Source organism: Scardinius erythrophthalmus (genome assembly GCF_964197995.2).
Source record: "Scardinius erythrophthalmus genome assembly, chromosome: 22".
In the NCBI taxonomy this organism is placed as follows: Eukaryota; Metazoa; Chordata; class Actinopteri; order Cypriniformes; family Leuciscidae; genus Scardinius; species Scardinius erythrophthalmus.
Genome location: NC_138242.1, coordinates 8,887,607 through 8,913,041, shown reverse-complemented (window position 1 = coordinate 8,913,041; position 25,435 = coordinate 8,887,607). Strand labels below are relative to the sequence as shown.

The window sequence follows — 25,435 nt, the reverse complement described above, 5'->3', positions numbered from 1 at the left end:
CCAAAAATCGAACGATCCCGGGACACATTTTCTGGAATCTCTGTGTGAAAGGGGCTTAAGAGGCTCTGGTCAGGAACAGGCCTCCTCTCACTGAGAACTCCAGCCAATCAGATGAGAGATGCCTTGCTATGATTCAGTGCTGTCTTGCGCTCTTATCTGAGCTTGGCAGTAGAAAAACAAGACAAGGCGAGCGACAAACAAGACAAGGCGAGCGACATCGGTTTTGCAGCTGGTGACTTCAGTATTCTGCAGGCTTAGAGGAAACAATGCTGTTAATCTACACAAGAAAGACCGAATGACAACAACAAATGCTTCAAGTCTTTCTGAACAGGGCCTTTCTAACTCCTAGACTGCCTCTTTACTGCCATATTGTAAATGGAGATTTTGAGTCAAATTTACAGCGAATACTGACCTTGTTAATGATTTATTTATTTATATATTTATTTGCCTTCTTTAAAATTAAATTTGTTTAAAGAACTATTGCATAAAATCAATATCACTTATGTAAGAAAGTGGTATTTCTTAAAATCACAACAATGATTTATGCACGATATTCTCTTCCGCCGGAACTCGACTTGCGTATGGCCGTTTCCGGAAGCCAGTGATTATAGTTTATTTTAAAGTTATAAATATGGATATTTTACTAACAAAAACGCATCGCTTCTCTTCAGAAGGCCTTTAATAACCCTCTGGAGCCGTATTAATTACTTTTATGATGGATGGACGGATGGATGGACGCACTTTTTTGGGCTTAAAAATGTAAGGTACCATTCACTCCCATTATAGCCTAAAGCTTGGAAGAGCAAGGATATTTTTAACATAACTCTGATTATGTTTGGCTGAAAGAGTTTTTCCAAAAATGCTGATATTTCTTAAGTATCAGCACTGATGCATGTCTTTGCTCACGCAAGACAGTCTGTCAGTGCAGTTACACTGTTACTCCAGTAGGTGTAGGCAAGGGACTGACAGTCTTTGTAACAAGTCATCATTAAAACGCTTATTTTATTAATGAAAGAAAGTGCTAAAATTAATTTAACTTTGAGTTAGGGTTGGGCGATGTCTACCAATTTGTCATCGTAACATTCTCATTTTCCACTAGATATTTTCCTCTGCATCTCATCAGCAATTTCGATTTTGGCACGTTCTGCAGCAGCTGACCACTAAGGAGCGAATGTACAGTGATGTGATATAACTGCCAGATTCAAACTGTGCTTTCACGCTATGGCTGGCGCTGAGCCAAAGACGGATGCGCTCAGCACTTGTCATATATCACAACTATTCAGTGTTTTTAACCACATCATATTTATTTTAGGTTTCAGACATTTAAATACATATAATGTATAGCAAAACAATACATTTATGATTTGTAAAATACACAATGGTGTCTATGGAAGCAGCAAAAACAATCCATTCAAATTTTGAAGACGTGTTTTATTCATATCAGATACACAAAGTAACTAACTATAAAGTTTACTCTATTCTTCTCACAGCACTGATGCCCGCCATAGGCATCCCCATAAATATTGAAAGGATACTACGACAAAGATCTCTCTCTCTCTCTCTCTCTCTCTCTCTCTCTCTCTCTCTCTCTCTCTCTCTCTCTCTCTCTCTCTCTCTCTCTCTCTCTCTCTCTCTCTCTCTCTCTCTCTCTCTCTCTCTCTCTCTCTCTCTCTCTCTCTCTCTCTCTCTCTCTCTCTCTCTCTCTCTCTCTCTCTCTCTCTCTCTCTCTCTCTCTCTCTCTCTCTCTCTCTCTCTCTCTCTCTCTCTCTCTCTCTCTCTCTCTCTCTCTCTCTCTCTCTCTCTCTCTCTCTCTCTCTCTCTCTCTCTCTCTCTCTCTCTCTCTCTCTCTCTCTCTCTCTCTCTCTCTCTCTCTCTCTCTCTATATATATATATATATATATATATATATATATATATATATATATATATATATATATATATATATATATATATTTTTTTTTTTTTTTTTTTTTTTGACTCCTTTACACATTTTATAAGCTCTTCACAAGTTCTCATCTGGTCCAAATACCATCATATGTACACAACAAGCGCATTTATCCCAGCACACTGCATTGCTTTGGATTTTCGGCAAGTTCCGTCTCACAATAGGCAATAGGCTACATCATAAAAGCCGACCAATCAGGTTGTGAACATATCCCTATGCCTTTAGGTTCGGAGATAAAAATGCCAATCTGAGCGCTAAGCAAACCAGGACTAAAGGTTTTCTTTTGGTCCAGACCAAACGAACCAATAAATGTAACTATAAATGTGAACACACCCTTGGATGTACTTTCATGTTTACGCTTTATAAAGTGCCTTCAGCACTGACTGAACATGGCAGTATATTAAAAGGTACACTATTATAAGTTTATCAGTGATATCAATACGATGAGTCAATACATCAATCCTTCCAAAAAGTGTTTTTGTCTTACCGTGCTTCACTATGGTAAGCTTATAATAAGCGTTTATAACGCTAAATCTCAAACCTCCGGAGAATCACCTGTTTAAAAAATTAAATAGCAAACAGAAGGAGAGTCTGCATGCAAAAAGAGAAGGCAACAGAGCTAATGAGAATCAACACTGGCTTGGCATTTTGGAGATGGCGAGTACAGCGGTATTTAAAATGTCGTTTTTATTACTCAACAGGTGAGTGAGGTATTTTGTTGAACAGACGAATTGTGATACGTAGCTCTCTTAACTCTCTAAACATTGTAAAGCAGCATTATCTATTGTGAACGGTCATATACATCCGCAGTCACGCAGAGCCAAAGCACAAACAAAACAACAAGTAGCCTAAACATTATTGTTATTAATGGCATGACATGGCTTGTGACGTTGTGAGTCATGTGACGTCAAAACGCTGCCGCCCATGAGGGAGCGAACAGCTCCATGTAGAATACAACAGTTTTTCTAGAAGACAGTGTGCATCTAGAGTCAAATCTCAAGTACGATGAGTGTCATCATTTTACTAATATTCCTCTAAAATTTGATTTATTTCTTTGTGTTAAAAGTAAGAGAAAACGTTCGGACTGTTCGTATAATGCTCACTGTTCTATGGGACACTCTCACAGTGTTATCAGCCACAGTCGGCATAAATCAATTTACAGAGGAAGGACAGTCATGGGAAACAAAGTATGGCATGCTCAAATACTGATTATTAATGTGTGGACCAAATACATGATGCATGCCAACTGACAGATGACAGCAAAGATGCTGTAGTACGAGCAGCAGACTTTGCCAGTCCAACTACTGTCCAGTGATGAAGAAAACTCCTTAGATAGAAGCTCTATTCGAGAATCACAAACTTGCTTCCATTACATTTAGGCTATGTCATGCTTAAATTTACTGATTGTGATTGGTTAAAATTGTAATTATCCAGCTTGGTCTTCATTAGCCGTAGACTTGGTGTAGCCTACCAGATATACACTTTCTAAAATGTTAAACTTCTTGGAACACACAAAAAAAAAAGCATAAAATAAAAATAAAACTTCAATTTTCAATAGCATACAGTAGAGTGTGAAGGAAAAAAGTTGCACATATGATTTGTGATTTTATATTGTATTGATCAAATGTATTCACACATTTCAAAAACAAATTTTCTAAATGTCCGTTAATTACGTGATGTTGTTGGAACAAAGACGTTAATGACCGGAGCAGTGCAGCACCCAGATAGTTTAGAGAGCGCACACAAGTGCAGCAGCAGAGTGTCCGCAAACAATGGAGGAGCAAAGAAATGCATGCGAGTTAAGAGTATTGCAATATACAAGCTTTGTAAAGCAAAGGTGAAGTATGTTGGAAACACTAAAGCAATTTAAAAACAAAACAATTAGTGGGCTTTTACAATGTGCATGTTTGCTGCAGTCCATGGTCTGATTTCACACAGACTTAATTCAATTGAACCCTGGTGCATTTTAAATAATCTTGCATCATCACAAACGTGCACGGTATATGATAGAAAACAGGATGCAGGTCAATATATTGTGTTTTTTATTCATTTTGAACAACACTATGTGCATCGCACAAAAGACTCTTTTGAGGAGCGAGCCATTCATTTGTCACTCACACTGCATTGTCACTTTCGTTCGTATCCAAGTTAAACCATCACCAGTCATCTCCGACATGCGTTTTGTTGAATTAGCTTTGTCGTCATCAGCTGAATCACATGCGAAGGTTACAGGTTACCACAGGTGAACCTTTGTGGATTCTGTGGTGTTGGTTATGAAAAACCATAGCCTAAACATTTAGTACAAATACAAATGCACAAAAACTGCTATTGCTTAATAACAAAAGAGGTTACACTTTATTAGTCCACATAGTCTACTAACTATAAGTAACTTTGCAACTACATATCAACTAACTCTCATTAACATGCAACTGCATGTAAACTAACTCTCATTAGAGCATTAGAATGTTAGGGTTCGAGTTAGTAGATAAGTTGACATACTTGCAAAGTTACTTATAGTCAGTAGAATGACCATCAAAAATAAGTGTTAGCAGATATTAAGCAAACAGTTTACTAGTACTCTACTGACTGGTACATGACGTAGATTTTCAACCTCGGTGTTGTTGAGAATGCCATCGGCGTTTCACCTGGCTTTAAACTAGTTTAACTCCCAGAGGGCCAAACATGCCACAGGTGCTGCTAAACTGGTATTAACATCTGTCTCAGGTGATTGCATCACAATTAGTCAGCCAAGACAGGTTGACATTTATATTAAGAGGAGGACATCCATCACTTAATGTGTTAGTGTGTTGTGGGGGGGACGCAAGGAAAGGAAACAAGGATGCACAAATAAGAAATGAGAAGAACCCAATGCGTGCTGATGTCAAGCATACTGAAGATCCAGGAATTCGTCTTCCAAGCGTTCTTCAAATTACTCTTCCCAGATTTTACAACTGTATGGTTGTATTCGTTTAAATCAGTACCGTAATAGACAGCAAAGAATAATGACATGCAATCACAACGTGCATTGGACCACTTTACACTTATTTTAGAACTGACTACTTGTTAGTAGCACACACAAGACAAATGACAATTCCATGTTTACAAGTCAATAAACACAACAGCCAGTTGTAGAATATGTCCTTACACTAAAAAAAAATCTGGGTTATTTGTTCAAACCAAACACTGGGTTGAGCCTGTAGAGCAGGCCTGGGCGATAAAACAGTATCAGTATTTATTTATCAATGGTACACCTCCATCGATAATAAAAATCCACATTGGAATTTTAGGTGTGCGTCAGGCAGCCTTATCAGTGGCGCACAAGAAGATCCTATGATGATGTAAAGTCATTGTTGCGTTTTAGTGGATTTGTTAGCCTATCCAGTTGAACCCACGAGATGCGGTGCTGCTGCATTGTTCATTCAAATCATTGCAGAAATAGAGAAGCTTAAAGCGAAAATGATCTTGGTTCCATCAAAACCGAAACTAGCCCATTCACACGAAACACATAATCTGCGGACTTTCTACACGGATGGGATCTTTGACTGTTACACTCGCATCTCCCATAAGACAGCCGCATGTTTAGAAAAGGCATGTAAAGTTCAGTTCAACTTTTAAAAAAACATGTCTTGAGACTTTGTGGTTTTTTTTTGTTCCATTCCACTGCATCTCATGTTTTTTAATGCAAAAAAGCACTCTTTTAGCTTTTTGTTAGAGATCGACCAATATATAGTTTTCCCAATATTTTTCCCGATATTTAAAGATTTTCCCATTATTGTGTATCGGTTTTGTAATATTGGATGCATTTTATGCTTATATTTATGGGGAGTTATATTTATCATTCTCCATTTGAAAACATAAGACTTTTTAATAATAATGCTGTTATAAATAAAAAGGTGTTATTTTTTAATTCAAGGCGGTTTAGAATGATTTATGCTTTAATTCGTTATAATTATTTTTACATGTTATATTCATTACCTGTTTTTTTTTTTACCTCATCAAATGTTTTATTTTAAAAAAGACACTTCAATGACAGTGCACTATATAACTATGCATATATGCATAGTTTAAAACTCAGCTTCAAACATCAATAAATAGTCTGAAAGAGTGCAAATATATATATTTGCACTTTATCAGACTATTTATTAATGTTTGAAGGTGAGTTTTAAACTATGCATAAATACACTGAATTTGTTTTGCAGGGCTCAACACTATGGATTTTATTTGTTTTTGATCCATGTAACCTTAATAAATAAGGTCGTGACAACAAAAACTACTAGCCCAACTCAAATAGCCTACATTTTAAATATTGTTAAAAACAGTCAGTAATAAAATATGAAGAAATAATCAAATTACGAGCAATAGCACAAATAAATACAACAAAACAAACAAATTAAATAAACAGTTCATTTCAGGTTTTTCCATGTAAAATATCACAGCATGGTCGTCACTGTATAAATAAAAGATTAACTCTTATTAAAGTTTTTTTTTTTTTTTTTTTTTTGGTCTTTTGTTCGATTCATTCGAAATATTAGGCTGCTGTCACTTTAAGAGCGGCATGGATCCAATGTACTTTTGTAATGTTAATTTAAGACATAACCTACTATATTTATGATGATACTCAAGACGGGCAATTTGACAATTTTGTGTGAATATGTCCGTGCAAGCTCAAGAAGACGTGAAAGAGTAATTCCCAATCTGTGAGACGTGGCGTTCTGGGCGCGTGCATGTGTGTTGCTGTGCACATTATCACACAACGCGCCAGTACCAAACTGAGAGACGCAGGTAAATTTGCGTCTATGAAAATTGGCAAGGCTTAAAAATGCGCAAATGATCAACTTCCGTAAAGATGCAGCACTGGCCCGATCGGCATATGACAGGTCCGTCAACTGGCCCGAGTGTCTTTCGCGCTGACCCCGGGCCATCCTTATTGTTGAGCCCTGTATTGTCCTATGCCTTAATAAATTGGGTAAAACAAAAAAAACAGTGGTTAAATTCAAACCACTTTTGTTTAAAAAAGGTTATTCAAATGTTTCAATAATTACCGATAGCCTACCGAATTATATGATTTTTTTTAAGCTGTACCACCAAGCCCTACTGTAGTTACTTTTTGAGTTACTGTCCTGTATCATCATTTAATTTTATACAAAACAACATACAGGGACGGGCGTGAGTCACCTAAACCAGTGTCGCATCTGCCTTTTACGTGATGGAAGCGCCAAGACACTTGTTGTCAGAATATATTAAATGGAAATACTCGCGGGAGTTTCAAACATTTACAGGTAAGGATATAACCATGAAATGTAAGTTATGCGCTGAGGAAAACATGTGTCAAAGCCATTAAACAGCACACGCATCTGTCAAAGCAAGACAGGGCAAGACACGGTAAATGCTTAAGCTTTTGTTTGAAGCGCTTAAAGCATTCTCATGTTTCAGACAACTTAGATCATACACCTTTCCCGCAGCAGCTCACTCTGTGTCCTTCGCTATTTTCCATATGCGTTTTGTCTTTAGAAATGGGTTGTTCACTACTGTAAAGCGGCATGACTGACTGATGGACGATCGTTATTTTCCATTGTCGATAATAATCGATTTTATCAATTAGTTGTTGCAGCCCTAAAAACATCAATTTTCAATCATTTTGATGTTAAATCCACTATTGTTTTATATAGAATTGTTCTATAGTCTATACAGTATTTGGTGCAATTACATCAGCAGTAACTAATTAAATTACAGAAAAATTAAGAGTAATCCATAACTTTACTTTTTCAAGCAAAACTATTTAATTTACAGTAATTTTAACTTAAGTAATTTACACCCAACACTGATTTGAAAGGCAGGGCGAACCCAAGCCCAACTCCGGCACAAGAACCAGCACTGTTACGGTGGAATCAGGATAAAAGAGAATGGTTGATTACACTTTAATTACTTTTAAATGTTTCATTTTTACTTAGAATCTTTGTTAAACAAACTTAAATGTTGGCAATATTGTACAAAATGGTATAAAATATGCTACTGTAAAATATGAGACTTGAAAATAAAGGAAGTTATCATGTAAATCAGTGGTTCTCAACCGGTGGGGCCCATTAACTAAACCAATTTCCTGGGTAAAATTAGCTCAACATGTGATCTGTCCCGTTGGGCTACAAACAACTTGAATTTGTTAACTTAAACAAGAGTGTACCCAACCTCCCAAATGAAAGTCTGCAACATTTACGTAGGATACACGTCCATGTGGTAACTGCAACATTCATGAGTTTATTATGTGGCTTATGCAATACACTGAAGATAACACAGGTGCAAACACTATAGGGATAAAGTTGCTAAATATAGCATTCTGCATTGCACACAAAAGAGAACCAGAAAGCCAGCATCTATCTGCCAGCTTACGCCAATTTGTTATTAGCAACTTCACAGCTTTGGACTGTGAACTCTGGTGGAGCACCATAATGTCCAGTAACGTCCATGTGAGTGTAGGGCTGTGACGGTGGATTTTTTTTTTTTTTTTTTTTTTTGCGGGGGATGGGGGTAAGGTGATGCACATAAACTTAGCAAAGCGATATTTATTAATAAAATAGGTTTAATAAGATACTGAAAAGCTAAAAAGCTACCACAAAGTGGTAATGTATCTGTTTTTTTGATATAATTAAACTTGCAGCTTTATTATTATTAGAGGGATGCTCCATAGATGCATATAATGCACACACACAATCTCTCTTTCTGTTGCTAAATCATTTTTAAAAATGTTATCGTTCCAAACTAATTGATCTCTGTGTCTGATTTAAAGCGTGCAGAACACCAAAATGTTTGTTGGGGGACAGTTTCATCATCATTCTATCTGTATAAATGCACTGCCTTTTTGGAAGCACACACAAACCAGGGCTCAATGCTAAGGATTTTATTCTGCTGGCCCTGTTGGGCCCCACCACAAAAAAAAGTTATAAATAAATAAAATAGGCCTAGTTATTGTTATCTGTGTTTTTTACCCATGTAACCTTAATAAACCTGCCTAACTTATATTAATTTTAAATATTGTTAAAGACAAGTAAATAAGAACAAATAGTCAAATTACGAGCAATAGAATAGTTTTCAGGAACAGAAATTCAATAAAGTAGCCTAATCAAATTGTAAAATAACACTGCATAGTCTTCACTGTATAAATCAAATGTTTTAAAATTAATTAAAAGTCGCAAAAGTTATTCTTGTTGTTTGATTAACATTAAAAACCACAGGCAGCAGCAAGAATATTAGGCTTTAAGACTTTAATAGGGTAATTCATGGATCCAATATAATGTTATTCCTTTCTACTGTGCTACTTTTCCATTGTTTATCAACAATGCTAAACGGATGTCTTTAACTGTTGTTGCTGACGCTCGCGTCCAACGTCTCACATCTTTTGCAGTGTCTAACGCATGACACGGCATTCTGAAAACGTGACACGTTGAGTAAAAAGAAGTATCAAATAAAAGAAGTTTCTCCCGATATTCCAAAGCAAATGACATTGAGAGTACAAGTTCAGAAGAGTGATTTTATCTTCTGCAAGAGCAAGACATGAAACACGGGAATGTAAAACTGAATTACTGGTTAATGTGTGAAATACACTGTACAAATAAAAAAAATAAACAAGGACGAAAGCGAAAGTAAATGTGCACAGCAGCACAGGCATTCCTTTGATTAGGAATGAACTGAAAACGCTCACTCTGCTCCGTGCCAATGGACATGCACCGTTTTGGATGCCCGTTCACATTTGAATTTTTATTTTCAAAGGTTTCCTGCACACAACAAAGAACACAAGTCATGTCTAATTCGCAAAAAAAAAAAACGTATTTATGAACCCAGTTCTTTCTAATGAGTCAGTCAAAAAGATTGACTAGCAAGTCATAAATTAGAGATTTGAAAGACTGACTGACATGTCCAACTCTAAATAAACCAAAAACCGTGACTGTGGCATTCATTAAAAAACATGTAATTAAAGGTATAAGACAACATAGTTTTGTAGGATATATTAATATTGGTATTCTTTAGAAAATGTTTAAAATGTAGGCTATACCAAAATGTTAAACATTCCCTATTACAAAAAGTTGCGTTTTGATGGTAATTGTTTAATTTTGGCACGCTTTGATAGAAAAGTAAGCTTCAAATTAGGGCTGCACAATATTTTGGTTTTCTGCAATTACGATATAAAAAATATAGCCTATGTAGGCTAATCCCCTGATGACTTTAAATCTACTTGGAAAGAATTACTCATTCTAGAATGATTGGAGGGATATTGTAGGGGAGTGAATCTGCATATATAAAAAAAGCAGGAATATTAGGCTGCTGTCACTTTACGACCAAAATCAAATCCAATATAAGGATACGCATCCGTTTTCTTTCTCAGTTGTTTAAAGCTACACTGTGTGATATTTCCCCCCATCTAGCGGTGAAATTGTATATGACTACCCAGTGAATATTAGTTTCTGTTCCTTTCAATTTCGAGGGCGTTTTAACTCCTACGGTGGCCGTATTATTCCAAGATTAACATGGCTTCCAGTTCGACTTCGTCCAGTTGCGCCTTTAAAACCATCACCTGTGATCCGTCGCAGCACAGATTTATGTTACAAGGTAAACAAAACTTTTTCACCATTGACGCGAGGAAAAGTAACGCAAGTTATACTAGAGGTCGTTCTGGCGTTATGCACAACCATGCTATGGTTAGACAAGCAACTATAAAACTTCCAATTTACACAAATAGGCTGAATTACCTGTCGAGAAGAAAGCAGGCAACTTAGGCGTCCGTTTTAAAATCTTTGCTCCTCATGAGCACTTTCAATCTGGGAAAAGTTACTCCAGTATTGACTTTGGTCTTGCTGATTTGCCTGTCGCGTTGACGTTTTAATTCTCTCTTTTGCTTCCTTGGCGACTCTGCTACATGTCCTCGAAAATAGGCGTGATCCTCCATCAGCAATCTTTCAAATCTGCCGGCAGTTGCGAGTAATCTCCCTCGCATTCATCTCTGTGTCACTGAGTGTAAAGCGCGAAAGGCGAAGCTTGAATTTACAGGTATGTCCCTCTTTGGCTAATGTAGTTTCAAGATGGAGGGGCAACATGGCGACCGGCATTCGAACCCCTCACCCGTATGTACTTTTAATGGCAGATTATAAACTTACGAGAATACTTTATTACTTGAAAGAAGTAAATATACATTAATGAGCACATATATTTTTGAAAGAACTAAGTGTTTTTTGCTAAGAATCAACAAAAAAAAATTACACAGTGTAGCTTTAAGTTCACGTAAGCCATAAGCGACTGGGTTTGAATGAATCAACTACAATATATAGCCTACGTGACATTGCACATCCTGCGATGTGACTATCGTGGACGTGCACATTGTGATATTGATACTAAATATAATGTGCCCAACTTAAAATCATGTGAGTTATGTGTCATTACCAAAGAAAAAAAATCATAATTTTAACACAAAAACACTTCAATGAAAACATCAGAAACAAGCAAATGTGTTCAACAGTCCAACTCACAACTACAAAACACAAATCCTGGCCTTATCCTCATTTCTAGAATTCACAATGCATCTCATCACTTCACATTAATGTAACAACCCTGTTTGCTCTAAAAGTTGAACTTTTTCTCTTGATATTAATGTCACAGGCTTATAGCAGGCTCACATTTTCACAATTTTCAAAAAGTAATTTACTACCCATAAATAGAAATTCTTACATAAAACACAACGTGATGTCAGGCAGAATGCCTGTCTTGTTTTTATTAAAATAAATGCAAATTAGAGATCGACCAATATTAGCCGCATTTCCACTGTCGAGGCAGTGCGAGCCAGGGCTAACAGCCTGCCGGGCCGGGCCAATAACCTCTGACTACAGCATCGATATTTGACCTATGTTTTACAATTACATTTTTACAGTGACAGTAATTTATTAATTTGTGTCAGGAGTGCACATCAGTCATGCTGAATTAAACTGGTATTCTATTTAACATTACACATAAAAAGAGAACACATTACTATTCAGTTGCACCAATTCCATTTATTTACGATCAGAGGAATGCACAAAACAACTCTATTAAGGCTTTTAAGTCCCAAGGCTTACACATTTAGAAAAATATTGATAAAATATGTTTGTCACATTTCTTTAGAAAGAGTGAGGCATTTCTATTAATTGTCCACAAAATTATGTGATCGGAGGAGGTATGAGCGATTTCATAAGTTATGCCTCATACGAGTCAATCGGAGTGCATGGTTTTAATGACATAGGGCCTATCTTTTTATTTTTTTTGGACAGGTTACAGTAAGGCATTTAGAATGGATGTGAATTAGGGATGCAACGGTACACGGTAAAATCCCGGACCGTTCGGTCAGCCCTGCACGGGACAATCTACCCTCATGTCCCGCGGGACTTCGGTTTTGCCATTGAGTTCGCGCTGATCCTTTTAGTTTTTGCTTTAGGCGCCGTTCACATATCGCGCCTAAAAACGCGTAGAAAACGCTAGGCGCGCCGCGTTCTCCTTTTTCCAAAGCGCTAGGGCGGTTGCGCTCCGGAGGCGTCTGTCGTTGTTAAAGCAACCATCAGCTGCGCTCTGGTTGGTTCTTGTCACGTGACCTACGGTGCGCTTGCGGCATTCTGAAAAGTTGAGAATTTTCTCCACTGCTGGGGACATCGTTAGTGCCAACCGGTCTCGCCTTGCACCAGACAGTGTTGATAGACTCATCTTTTTGCACAAGAATCTCTCAATAGTGGATGAGTAAATAACATTGCACTTTGTATCCTGAATGGAGTATTTTTTTTATTATATTATTTTGCTCTGCTTTTTTTTATTCAAAGCACAAGCTAATTTATGTTTGTTAAAGGTAAAAGTGCACTTTTTCTTTCACATTGATCACTTCATATACCAGTTATCAAGGTTTGGAATTGGGATCCACTTGAATATTTTGAAGTGTGTTTGTTTACATTTTGTATTTCATATAAGTGATAGTTGAAGAGGTTGTATTACTTAGTGTTGTTCAGTACAGACTAGAGTGTTAATTTATTCCATACATTGATGTTCTTCCTACTATATTTTTGGGATGAAATAGCAGTCTCTTTCTACACAAAACATGTACCGAAACCGAACCGAGACCGTGGCCCAAAAACCGAGGTACGGACTGTACCGTGGGCTATCTGTACCGTTGCACCCCTAATGTGAATGGGGCTCTTTTTAGAGCAGCAGTCAGGAACCTAACGCTCGCCAGGTCTCAACTGCCATCCCAGCAATCAACAGCAAAGCGCTTACGTTTCTATGTTAATCTAGAGCGTTCCTGCACTCAGCTTAGTAGCTTGTTTGTGGTAATGGTGAAAACAATTTTTAGCAGTGAACAGCAGCAGAAATGTACAAGTTCATATATAAAAAAGTGACTGGACAAGCATTTCCTTTTATTTAAACTGGTGTTTTGAGACATTTCTCCGGATACTTTCGCTTTTGCCGTAGAGACCTTTTATGTCTTATAAATGTGTCATATTTATGGTAATCCATGCAGCTTTCAGTTGATGATACTGATTGAAGTTATTAATAACGAAATATGAATGAATGAGAAAGAAAAGAGAGGAATGTGCTTGATATTAAAAAAAGAAATATTAAAAGCGCTAGGCCTATAAGCCACGAAACTGAATCCGCTACTGACAGGATGCTTTCTGTGTGCGCGCTCCGAGTGGAACAAGTACAAGCATTAGCCTTTGTCTTCGGTTGCGTGCATAAAAGGCCAGATACACACAGAAATATGTCAAAATGGCAATATGTCGAGTATTCACGAAAACAGGAGATGTAAGCACTGCCGTGCAAAGGCAAAAGACCGTAACTTCGTTTTTGGTCGAAAATGAGTTATTTATATTTTTGACACATTCAAGACCTTCTTTATCATGTGGATAAGTATCTTGAATCAATTCCGTTTATTTTTCGAGAAAATAATGATTTGTCTTAACAGTAACTTCCAAAAGCCCATGAGAAACCAAGGCAGAGCACCGTAACATCAGTTACCGCTCTTTGGCTTTGTTTTGGAACGCTCAAATTACGAGTTACGGTGCTCTGCCTTTGTTTAGCCGCGCGTCAATATGAAGTTACGGTGCCGGTGTTCAATCAAATAATGCTACCTACCAGATTGTAAGGTTATCTGCCTTTGTTTTAATGTCCATTAAAATTAAAATTACGGTGTATCCTGTGTACTTTGTACAGCTGCCATCAGTCGCTCTAACTTCTGATGTCCTCAGAGCGGTCAGAACATTTAGTATGGTCTGCTCCATCGACAAACGTGCTATTACGATCGCGAAGGATTATGCAGAGTTGACAGAAAAACGTTACACATTGCCGTATCAGATGAATACATCCATGAATTAAAGCTCGCAAACTAGCTGGCAGAGTGCCAAAACTTCGCCTTCAGCCCCGCCCTAAACGCGGTCGAGTCAACGCTGGACTAATAGGAGGTATTTTGTCATGTCAAATGTATTAATAATGCCATCAGAATGCAACCAAAGCACAGGATAGCAATAAGTAGATGGCTATAAATAATTGTAAATCATACAAAATAAATGCCATGATCACTAGATTTTATACAGGTGTGTACTATAATGATTTTGTTAATGGTGATCAGCAAGTAAATATTGATAATGTGGAAGTTACTGCCTTTTGCCTTGGTATGACCTCTCACTTTTTGCTGACAATACAAAGGCAGAGTACAGTAACTTTAAAATAGTGGTCAAAAGTCAAGTTTGAGCTCAAGATTTTTTATGTATATAATTTCCACTACTAAAACATCTATTTGCCAAATTTCCAGTGTCCTACCTATAATTAATTAAGCGGGACAACTAAAAATCTTTAAAGTCATTTTTCTCAGTTCCACACTCTAGCGACTTAAGGTATTTTGCCTTTGTAGGGCAGAGCACTGTGTGTTTTTTTTCAAATGTGGTTGATTCGATATCGATTCTCAAAAGACACAAATTGATATTTTTTCTGTAATTATTTCCACAAACATTGAACATAATATCTGATTGATGTTAATCTTATTACAAGTCTTCTACACAAAATGTCATCCTCTTATTTACCTTGCGGGACATTGGGGACCCTGTCATTCATTCAGTGCTTAACATGGCTTTCAGTGTGACAGTTGAAGGAACTTTGCACGCTTTTTCAAGCCTTGCCGATTTAGGAATTCAAGCGAAAGAGAACTCTGTGTAAGTTTTGTGCGCACACACATCTGCATCTCAATCATTTTAGGCTGCACGATTAATCGAAATTAAACCGCACTCGATTTGGCAAAGGCTGCGATTATTTTATGCACAGCTTGTCAAATGCTATTTCTTCTGAAAGCCAGAGGGCGCTCTTGTGCAGAAACTCCAAATATGCCCCGCAGAAGTATGCCCCGTCATTCCAGGAAATCCCTATGGGCATCATACTATCTGTAGCTGAATAAACAGAAGATTGAAACGCTTTGATTGATTAAACATGACTAATAAACACACGACTGTCTTATTCTGTGTAAGAAGTAGCCACATCATCTCACAGAAGGATTCTCAACTGTCGTTATGAAGTGAGTTTGGAGTAAAAACATGTTATTAAATGTTGTCTTTTGTTGGACAAGAGGTTCATAAATGTTTCTCATGTTTGGAAAGATGTTTGAAGCACATTGCTTTTTCAAATGCACGTTATAAGCGACTCAAACTCGCAGAGCTGTCAGATGGAGCAGCGTTTACTACTAATCAGAGCCGCTCTTCACTGACAAGTTGTGCATAAAACAATAATTGCAGCCTTTGCGATTTCATAATTGAAATAAGCCAAAACGGTTTAAGTGCATGTCATGTTAATTGTGATTAATCGTGCAGCCCTAATCAGAGTGCAAATAATAAATTTAATTCTCTTTCACGTCTCCCTGCATTTAATGGACAAATTCACACAAATGTATCTCAAAATGCCCGCCTTTGCGAGTAAACATAGCCTAGTCAGTTATGGCTAAAGTAAGCAGTAGAGAAAGAACATATCATAATGGATCAGTGCATTATGTCTAACAACCATTTTATTCATCTATGAACCTAATATATATATATATATATATATATATATATATATATATATATATATATATATATATATATATATATATATATATATATATATATATATATATATATATATATATATATAAAAATATGGCTCTTCAGTAAAAAAAGGTTCCCTTACCCCTGTTTTAGGGAGAACAAAGGCAGAAATATTATATAATTTAAAGGGGACATATCATGAAAATCTGACTTTTTCAGAGTTTAAGTGCTATAATCGGGTCCCCGGTGCATCTACCAACCCAGATAACGTGAAAAGTGAAACCCAGTGACTTTGTTTTATTAAGCCTTTCTCTGCAAGCATGTCAAAAAAATAAGCCAATCAGATTTCGCTCCCCTTCTGACGTAGGAAGGGGATCTTTTTATAATATTACCGCCCCTTAATCTGTACGTTTCCAACCGTGGCGCCGACATTTGGTTTTCGCAAGCGACAACAGTGAAACCACTTCTAACTCAATGGCAAAGGTTCAAGCAAAGCATGCAATCTCTCGCTCAGGCTTCATCCTTGCAGTATTTTGAACCAAAAAAAATTTCACAATTGTCTTAAAGACCCCAGGGAACTGTGTCAACACACATGTTTTACACAAATAATTGTGTAAAACATGACGGTACATGCGAGTCGAGGAGATGAATCAATGTAACTCCACAACAACTACATAGTACATATATCCACTAACCATCTAAAAGTGGTTGTCTAAAAAGTTGCAACCTCTTCCTGAGGGGGTATTTTGAGCTGAAATTTTACAGACACATTCTGTGGACACCATGGATTTATATTACATCTTGTGAAAAGGGCCATAATATGTCACCTTTGAAAAAGCTTAAAAGCTTAAATTTGGGGGGAGGGGGAGCACTGAAATGAACTCCTCTCTAAATATATATATATTATTTGAGTTGCAAAATTGTTTAAAACGGTGTTTAACTGCATTACAGGGTTTACGCTGTTACGGTGTCATGGTAAAAAGAAAATATAACTTTACACACAAAAGGTAAGCAAGTCATCTTTTCACACTAAAAACATGTAACATGAATGTCCATATCTTGCAGCTACACTATTGAAGATGATTACAGTGTTAATGATATGACATGCTCTTGCTGTTTTAGTCCATAAATCAAATCCATGTACAAGACAGTAGGTGTGTTTCCATTACAGATTTGCGCAAAACTCTTGCGATTTTTTCTAAATATCGACAAAAAACTATTGCGAAATGACGCCGTTTCCATTAACCGATGTTATGAGACTAAAACTTCATTTTTTCCTCTCGCGATTAGTCATTCCAAAAATCATAGCAACGGACGTTGGTAGGTTTATGTATCTCAGCCACCGCACTGGCCATTATTATTAATCAAAGGAGACGTATGCGTGTTATCCGATCATTAATGACAAGGAAAGACCCTTATAGGCTACTTGAGAGCGGCACATATGAGGTGTTTCTGGGTGTTTCTCCTTCATATCTGCTTCGAGGTCTTGATTGTGGCATTTCTTTGAGGTTTAGAATCCATTATTCCTGTAATTCTTCTGTCTTTTATGAATTTAATAAAGAACTCTGTCTCGTATTCTGTCCAAGCATAACGCGTCATCTAAGTCAGGTGACCTGTAAATATGCAAATACTGTTTCCATTGCAGTTTTGTGAAATATTTCTTTTTCGAATTGCCTGAAAAACCACCTCATGCGAGCGTAAAAACTTTTTTGCGATAAATGGGAGTTTTTGTGAAATTAACGTGTTTCCATTGGGCGTATTTTCAATTCGCAATTTCAATTTGCGCAATTTGAAGGGTAATAGAAATGTGGCTAGTTATAGGGTGACATAAGGAGGACAAAACTTCTATCACACGCACGTATGTTTATACATTCACAATCAGATTATGGACTTTATCTTATCAGAACTTACGGAAGACTGTGGCAATGAGCAGTCAGCACAAATGCCCACAAATAAAGCCATAAATTACGCTGAACACAGTTGAGTCCAAAAACCTTTTTAGTCAATATTTATATCGCAAACCAGCTACATTAAAGACGTAAAATAATGCTTGACCAGCATTGTTGGAATACATTATGAAGCTCTCTAAGAATCAGTGATGGAAATCCTGCCACATCAAACACTGCTCTACTGAATTCAGACTTGGTTTCCACGTATCACTGGTAGATGACAGTAAACTGAGCACGCTAGGGCAAGGCAATCCTTCACCAGATACTAGTCTCGGTAACTTCTCACTGAGACGAATGTGACGAAATAGCAACTTGAAACTCAACAGCACAGGGACTGGACATTAAGTAGCCCAAACCAGAGGGCTTTTGGTGTCAATGATCACTGAACGCATGTAACACCAGACAACATCCAGGTACCGTGGGACTTGTTTATGAAAACAACACTGGCTGTATCACTGCAGAAAATGTGACCGTCATTCCCGCTGTGACATTGAATTTAAACAAAAACGCCTTTTTGATTTAGCAGTAACTTAAGAACAAAAACTGGGTGGTTGTTTACAACTTTTGCTTTCCAGTCCGTTTTCTTAAACAGAGTGTTTGTATGCGAGCAGATTCGGTGCAAGGTCGAGCAGTGATGAATAGGTCTGATCTGAACTCCTCTGGAGAGGCTGCCATTGATGCAGCTGAACTCAACCAATTCTCATGTGTCTCATTAAACCACTTAAAGTGAAAATTGGTCTCTTACTATTATGAGAATCATTCAGCAGAGCTGCAGAAGCAGTGGAAAGGCAACGCTCAGAATTGAGAAAGCTTACTAAATACTGTGTGCACACTATCAATAATGCCTACTATATTTTCTACTATTTATATTTCAATATATTATATTTATATTTCAATAATCATGGTAGCAAGTAGTGCCCATTTATCATTTGTAAAAAATAAAACAAAGTGGCTAGTTTGTAATGTTGGTCTTAACTGTCAGTAGTCTAGTCAAATAATGAGTGAATTAAATGACACTGGAAATGAAATGTGCATTCTGTCATACAGTGTGTGCATATTGTGCTCTGCCAAAATGTGTAGGCTAGTCATTCCTTTCATACAGAAAATGTGAAAACTGTGCACAGTATAGGCTACATATACAGCAGAAAACAATAGTACACTGTAAAAAAAAAAAAAAAAAAGACAAATTTTAACTGGAAAAAAAATACATACAGTACAAAAAACACTGTTCATATCTAACCTAAAACTTAATTTGAAAAACTGTTAAATGTAACGGTTTTGGAAGTTGAAATTATTTTATAATGACCTGACATCCCCAGAATTCCCTGTGACGCCTCACACTTGACGTTTCTTCTTAGATTGCTTTGTCTATCAGTTGTGTGGGGTTTTCTGTTACATCTTATGTTGTTAAATTAATGTTTATTGCATTATTATGTGTTATCATGATGATGTTTTGAATGCTTGCATGACACTGTATGCACCTTCTATATATTAGTATTTACCTCAGCTTGTGGAACAACGACTTTTGATGAACTTCATGTGCTTTCTCTTTACCCCGTTTTGTTATGGTGGCTTTTAGTGTTAGTTACAAGACAGATTTAGGCCTAGTAGGTCATTTTTTATTATTTTTTATTTACAATATACAATATATTTGTTCTGGTAACCACAGCTGTGATATTTTTTCTTTAAAATGACAGGATATTTCTTTTTTCACAGTGTATGCTATTACATATTAGGCACCCACACACTACAAGACAATCAATCAGGCTGATTTTGGGCCCGATTCTCCCCTTCCGACAATCCTTGGTAAAGTCCAGATTATCTTGATGGCTCTACAGATTATCTTATCAGTTTTCCTGTGGTGCGATGAGTTAAGAGTGATTGAATTTGCTCGGAAGAACGTTTTTCTATATTTTCAGCAAATTTTCTGTTAAAAGCAGTCCAAACACTATTATGGTATTTCTCCCGTCTGTTTGTTTATATGTTTCAACATGATAGATTTAGCTAAATGTCCCGTGTTCACTGTCGGGACTCTACGTAGCCCCTAAAGGGACAACATGGTGAAGAAAAATAAAATGAGATGGGAGGGAAAATTATTTGGCTAAGCTTTTGCGTTCCCCCTAGAAACTGTGTTCACTCACGTCTCGCAAAGAACACAAAAGATTTGCGAGAACGAAAACAGTTTTTGCGAGGGAACACTAAGGTTTTGCGAGCGGATTCAAAGTTTCTCAGAGGAACGTAAAACATTTGCTAAAGAACGCAAAAGCACTGACTTGTTATTTTTCCTCCCGTCTCATATTTTCTTTCCACCACTAAGGTTGTGTGTCCACCAAAGCGTTTTTTCACGCGGCTGTCGTATTTTTTTCAATTGTTTTCAATGGGAGCGCTGCGTTTTTAAAACGGCATGAGTGTAACGAGGCGCTGAGTTTTTTTCACGCTGAAGCGCTGAGCATTCAGCGTTTTTTACAGGTCGCTGAGAGTTGAAGAATGTTCAACTTTGGGTAAAACGCAGCACTTTTTACTCAACCGTCCAATCACAGTGGAGGAGGGGCGGGACTAATACCACACCGACCAACAAAGTGCTCACAGCTAGCCGGTTTCAGCTGGCTAAAAACGCTTTGGTGGACACACGGCCTAAGGGTTCCGTAGAACTCTGGTTGTTTGTGAATGGAATATGTTAGTATGTGGTGTGCTGTCTTGGTCACATCACGGCACTCCAAACACTTTAGGAACAAAACTGTTAAATATATGATTTGTAATATATCGTCATGTTTACTCACCCTCAAGCCATCCTCGGTATGACTTTCTTCTTTCAGATGTAGACAATCAGACTTATATAAAAAAATGTCCTGGCTCTTCCAAGCTTTATAAATGCAGTGAATGGAGGACGACATTTTGAAGTCCACAAAAAGTGCATCCATCCGTCATAAAATAACTCCACACGGCTCCTAAAGGCCTTCTGAAGCGAAGCGATGCGTTTGAGAAAGAAAATATCCATATTTAAAATTTATTAGCTAATAGCTATGGTGACTAGCTTCCGACAGACGGCCGTACGCATCGATTTACGGCGAAAGAGTAACCCCTGACTTAACGCACGACGTATCGACGAATGTGGAAGCGCAGAAGAAAGAGCAAAACAAGACACCAGTCACGAATTAGCCTAGATGTCTAAAACGAGAAATTTTAAATTCGATATAAGATGAGGAGCTTGAGTGTGTTGCCCAGCCTTATTTATTTGAACCGGGAGACGCATCAGAACCTACGCTACTCCTACATGGAATCAGGGGTCACTCTTTTGGCCTAAGACGACTTGTGTAGGCCGTCTGCCAGAAGCTAGTTATTTTAGTTTTTAAAGTTTTAAATATGGATATTTTTCTTACAAAACCCCATCGCTTTGCTTCAGAAGGCCTTTATTAACCTCCTGGAGCCGTGTGGATTACTTTTATGACGGACGGATGCACTTTTTGGACTTCAAAATCAGAACTGCCATTCACTACCATTATAAAGCTTGGAAAAGCAATGTTTATATATATATATATATATATATATATATATATATATATATATATACATATATATATATATATATATATACATATATATAATTCCGATTGTGTTCATCTGAAAGAAAATATTCACATAGGATCGCTTGATGGTGAGTAAATCACAGGAAAATTTAAATTTTTGGGTGAACTAACCCTTTAAGTGTCTTTGGGTGGATGACAATACAACGTTATTTATTTACAATGCAATACAATACATTAACTAGCCTATATGAACACGCACATACATACATATACATACATATATACATATATATATATATATATATATATATATATAGTGTATTTAAAGTGCTAACTTTTAACAATACTCTTGCATTTTTCACATTTATTTTATATTAATTTAGCTGTTCACTTCAATATTCCTGTAGTGAGACAAAACGGATTTAAAAGAAAGAACGAAAAATATCCCATGTAGTCCCTTAACAAATACAAGCTCATAAAAAGTATTTACAAGAATTGCACGCGAATTAGAAAATAATGGTTGTAGACGCCGTATAACACGTCACACTGATCTGTCACTGCGTGACATGTCATGCCAACTAACCCTGTACAGCAGGAAAAGCATATAGCACTTCGTACTAACTCGATAAAAACTGGCACAACTAAGGAAGTTAGAATCCCCAGTTATACAATCAACGTGTTAAAGCAGCAGGTTAACCCTGGGGATAAACTAGCTTGGATTGAAGGAAACTAGTTAGTTTAGCAGCTCTTATCTGGACTCGAGTAAGATGGCTGGACCATGTGAAAACAAAACAACTTTGTGCCACCAAACGTCGGTGTGACGTTTACTAAACAACGTCGTCCACACTTTACTCAACTGAAACTAACATCGACATACAAACTTATTGTATAACCCAGATAGATATTTTCCACGTTACTTCCTCGTTTTCCTTTAATGTCGCGTATGAAATGCAATACTTTCGTTTATTCTAATGGTGAGGGAGTTATGTCATTAGTTAAAGACCTCAATCAAATTAAAGACGTAAAGCCGCGGATTGATATATGCGCGCTCAGACTTTATAACAATCTGTCATAAGAATGTTTCAATGTTACTCTTCTCACAGTTCACACTCACACAGGCTGCAACTATCGCCACTTTCAAATGCAAACCAAAACAACACTTGTTTTTCACTTCAAACATCAAAATAGCGCGCATTTTACCCAAACACAACTATACACATTAACATATAAACAAATAATCACGGCAGAAAGCGTATGTAATGATGAAAGAGTAGCGAATGCTTACGGAATTGATGCAATTCTTTTTTCCTTTCCAGCTTCCAGCCAACTTAATTCAGAATGTAATCCAAAAAGAAACTTTTCCCAAAGCTCTCATGTGGATTAAGCGTTTGGTACGATATTTCAGGTCGAAACATTCCTCATTTGGGTGAAAGAAGCATAGTTTTCCTCGATTATATGAATTTTAAAGTTGTAGCGTTTACTCCATCATGGTGGCCATGTTTAAGAGAGACCGAAACACTGCCTGTCACGGCAACGGACAAATAGACCCACTTTAACGTTTAAGACAGTGTTGCCGTTTTAAACTGCGCACAACTCGTACAGAACATCTATAAACCGAATATATGAGGTGTGATGTGCAAAACGTGTACGTTATTTCTGTTATAAACTGCATGGAGGTATTTTTAAAAAGTCTCACTGACCCTGCGGAGTGATACACTAGGACATACTCAAGGTAAAAAGTCTTCTCAGTCGTCAGCGGTGGGCGGCAAAACGCGGAAGTAGACTCTGTAAATTGAGCTGGATCGAGTCCATGTCGCCTATCAACATAGAAAAGGCAGTATTACTTCACTCAGACCCTTTGATCAGTTCCTATCGCAAAAAAACAACAAATATGTTCAGTTCTAAATTGACATTTCTTAAATGCCTGAAAATTATGCATTTTAGAACATAACAAAATACCAAATGTTAGAACAAATGTGTAAACTAACTTTTTTTTTGTAACCCTGTACTTTCTCTTTGTTTATAGGCTACATATATTGTGTAAATTGCTTTAAATTACAGTTGCATTCTTGACTTTGACATAGAGGTTGTATTTTTCTAATTTCCTTTACTCTGTATCACCCACTATTACACTACATGTGCTATACACTCTTCTAAAGGCATACTGTAAGTAAATAATAACAAACAAATAAATAAAAGAATGTTAATGGGGAAAGGGATGGCAATGCAGATTCCACATATTTATTTTGACTTGGTAATGTAAATGCAGTAATAATCATGAACACTAATTTCCAGGTCAGCTTTTTCTTTTCTTTTTTTTTTTTTTACGCAGACAGTCTTTTTCTCTTTTATAATGAACATAATTAGCTAATCCATGCATGATGGCATTTTATTCAGTTTATACTTTCATTGTAATTAAAGAATATTCTTGGCAGCAATGCAGAGAAATTCAACCGATAAATGCACAGTATTCCATTTACAAATCAGATGATCGTTTGTAATCAAAGTTTAAACTTTCGTTGAACTACAGAAAATAAAACCCAGGATAAAGGAATAAAACACATAAAAGCAGTGTTTTACATCAGTAATTCCCTGCTCTTTTCTCCTAATAAAAAAAAGAGGCTCATTAAAGGTCAAGGATTCTAGGGAAGATGTCCAAAGCGGTGCAGGTGCAAGAGGAAATGAGCTCCTATGCCTGAAAGAAGCACCAGTGTTTGAAAGACAGTGTCTCACTGATGCTTTCATCGCTCTGCTTCAACACGTTTCCTCTTTCCCGCTCACTGAATGATCCATGCTGTGTGTGTGAGAGACCTAGCGCATGGGGCTGGTTTAACAAGTAATACAATTTATTATTTTCAGTAACAAACACTTCAGGGATTTTTAAGCTGTACTTTATAGATTAACATTTTCTGCCCCTAAAATGTAATTTAAAAAAGTAAAAGAACGATAACTACACTATATATCTAAATAAGTCCTTAAAAACCTCACAACATTTTCAATAACTTCACAAATGAAAACAAGAACCTTATTTTACGCATTTGGGCTGTAGACTGAAAAAAAAAAAAAAGTACCACTATTTAGGATAAATAATGACATTGGGGGTTGCTGCCGAAAATAAACCGAAACATATGGAATATAGCAAAAAGGGTCAGGGCTACTAAATGAATAGCAATAGCCAAAGACAATTCTTGAAGGACAAAATCAAGTTTCTCCCCACATTTTTCTTGTTCAAAAAGCTGTTTCACATGGATGTCACAATAGGAAAGAAAATACGATCATAACTTCTGTTTCATGCAGACTTTAATTACACTTAGTCAACTTAAGTCAGCAAAAAGGCAGAAAAAAACAGCAATCAGGCCCTTTGCTTTTCCACAGTATTAAAACACTAGTAGTAGTGTCAACCTATTCCCTATTTATGTCAACTTTGATGCTGAATAAAGTGTTTCTCCTCAGTTTTTTCGAAGTGAAAAACAACCCATTTCTGGCCTCGTTATTCTTTTTTTGTTGGCTGATGAAGTGCTAAAGCTAAATGTAAATTGTGTGGTATTCGCTCGGTTCAGAGACTTCTTTTTAATGCACTGGGTAATGAGAGGATGTACATGGCCTCAGTTAAATGAGATACTTGTCTCATCATTGGTAGGAAAGTAGCCTATGTGAAGGGGAAAATAAACCATTTAGGAAAGTTTTTTTTTTTTTTTATCTACAACAAAGATCATAGAATGACATTAAATGAATAGTTTTTTTGCGCACAAAAAGAATTCTCGTCACTTGATAAACTTAAGGTTGAGCCACTGTAGTCACTTGGACTATTTTAACAATGTTTTTACTAACTTTTCTGGACCGGCAGAATGAAATTGCCTAGAAGCCTATGGAGGAGTGAGACAGCTCTCAGATTTCATCAAAAATATCTTAATTTGTGTTCCGAAGATGAACGAAAGTCTTACG

At 36.9% G+C, this 25,435-nt stretch overlaps 1 protein-coding gene across 9 annotated transcripts in view; it reads right to left on the bottom strand.

Annotated features, from left to right (window-relative positions):
* kmt2ca (lysine (K)-specific methyltransferase 2Ca) overlaps window positions 1-23,010 on the bottom strand; it is a 138,926-nt gene extending 115,916 nt beyond the window's left edge. For all 9 annotated transcript variants that reach the window (XR_014029225.1, XR_014029226.1, XM_081353291.1 and 6 more), the window contains exon 1: window positions 22,776-23,010. The gene's annotated coding sequence lies outside the window, so the exon portion shown is untranslated. The remainder of the gene's footprint in view (window positions 1-22,775) is intronic.
* Window positions 23,011-25,435: the final 2,425 nt, after the last annotated feature.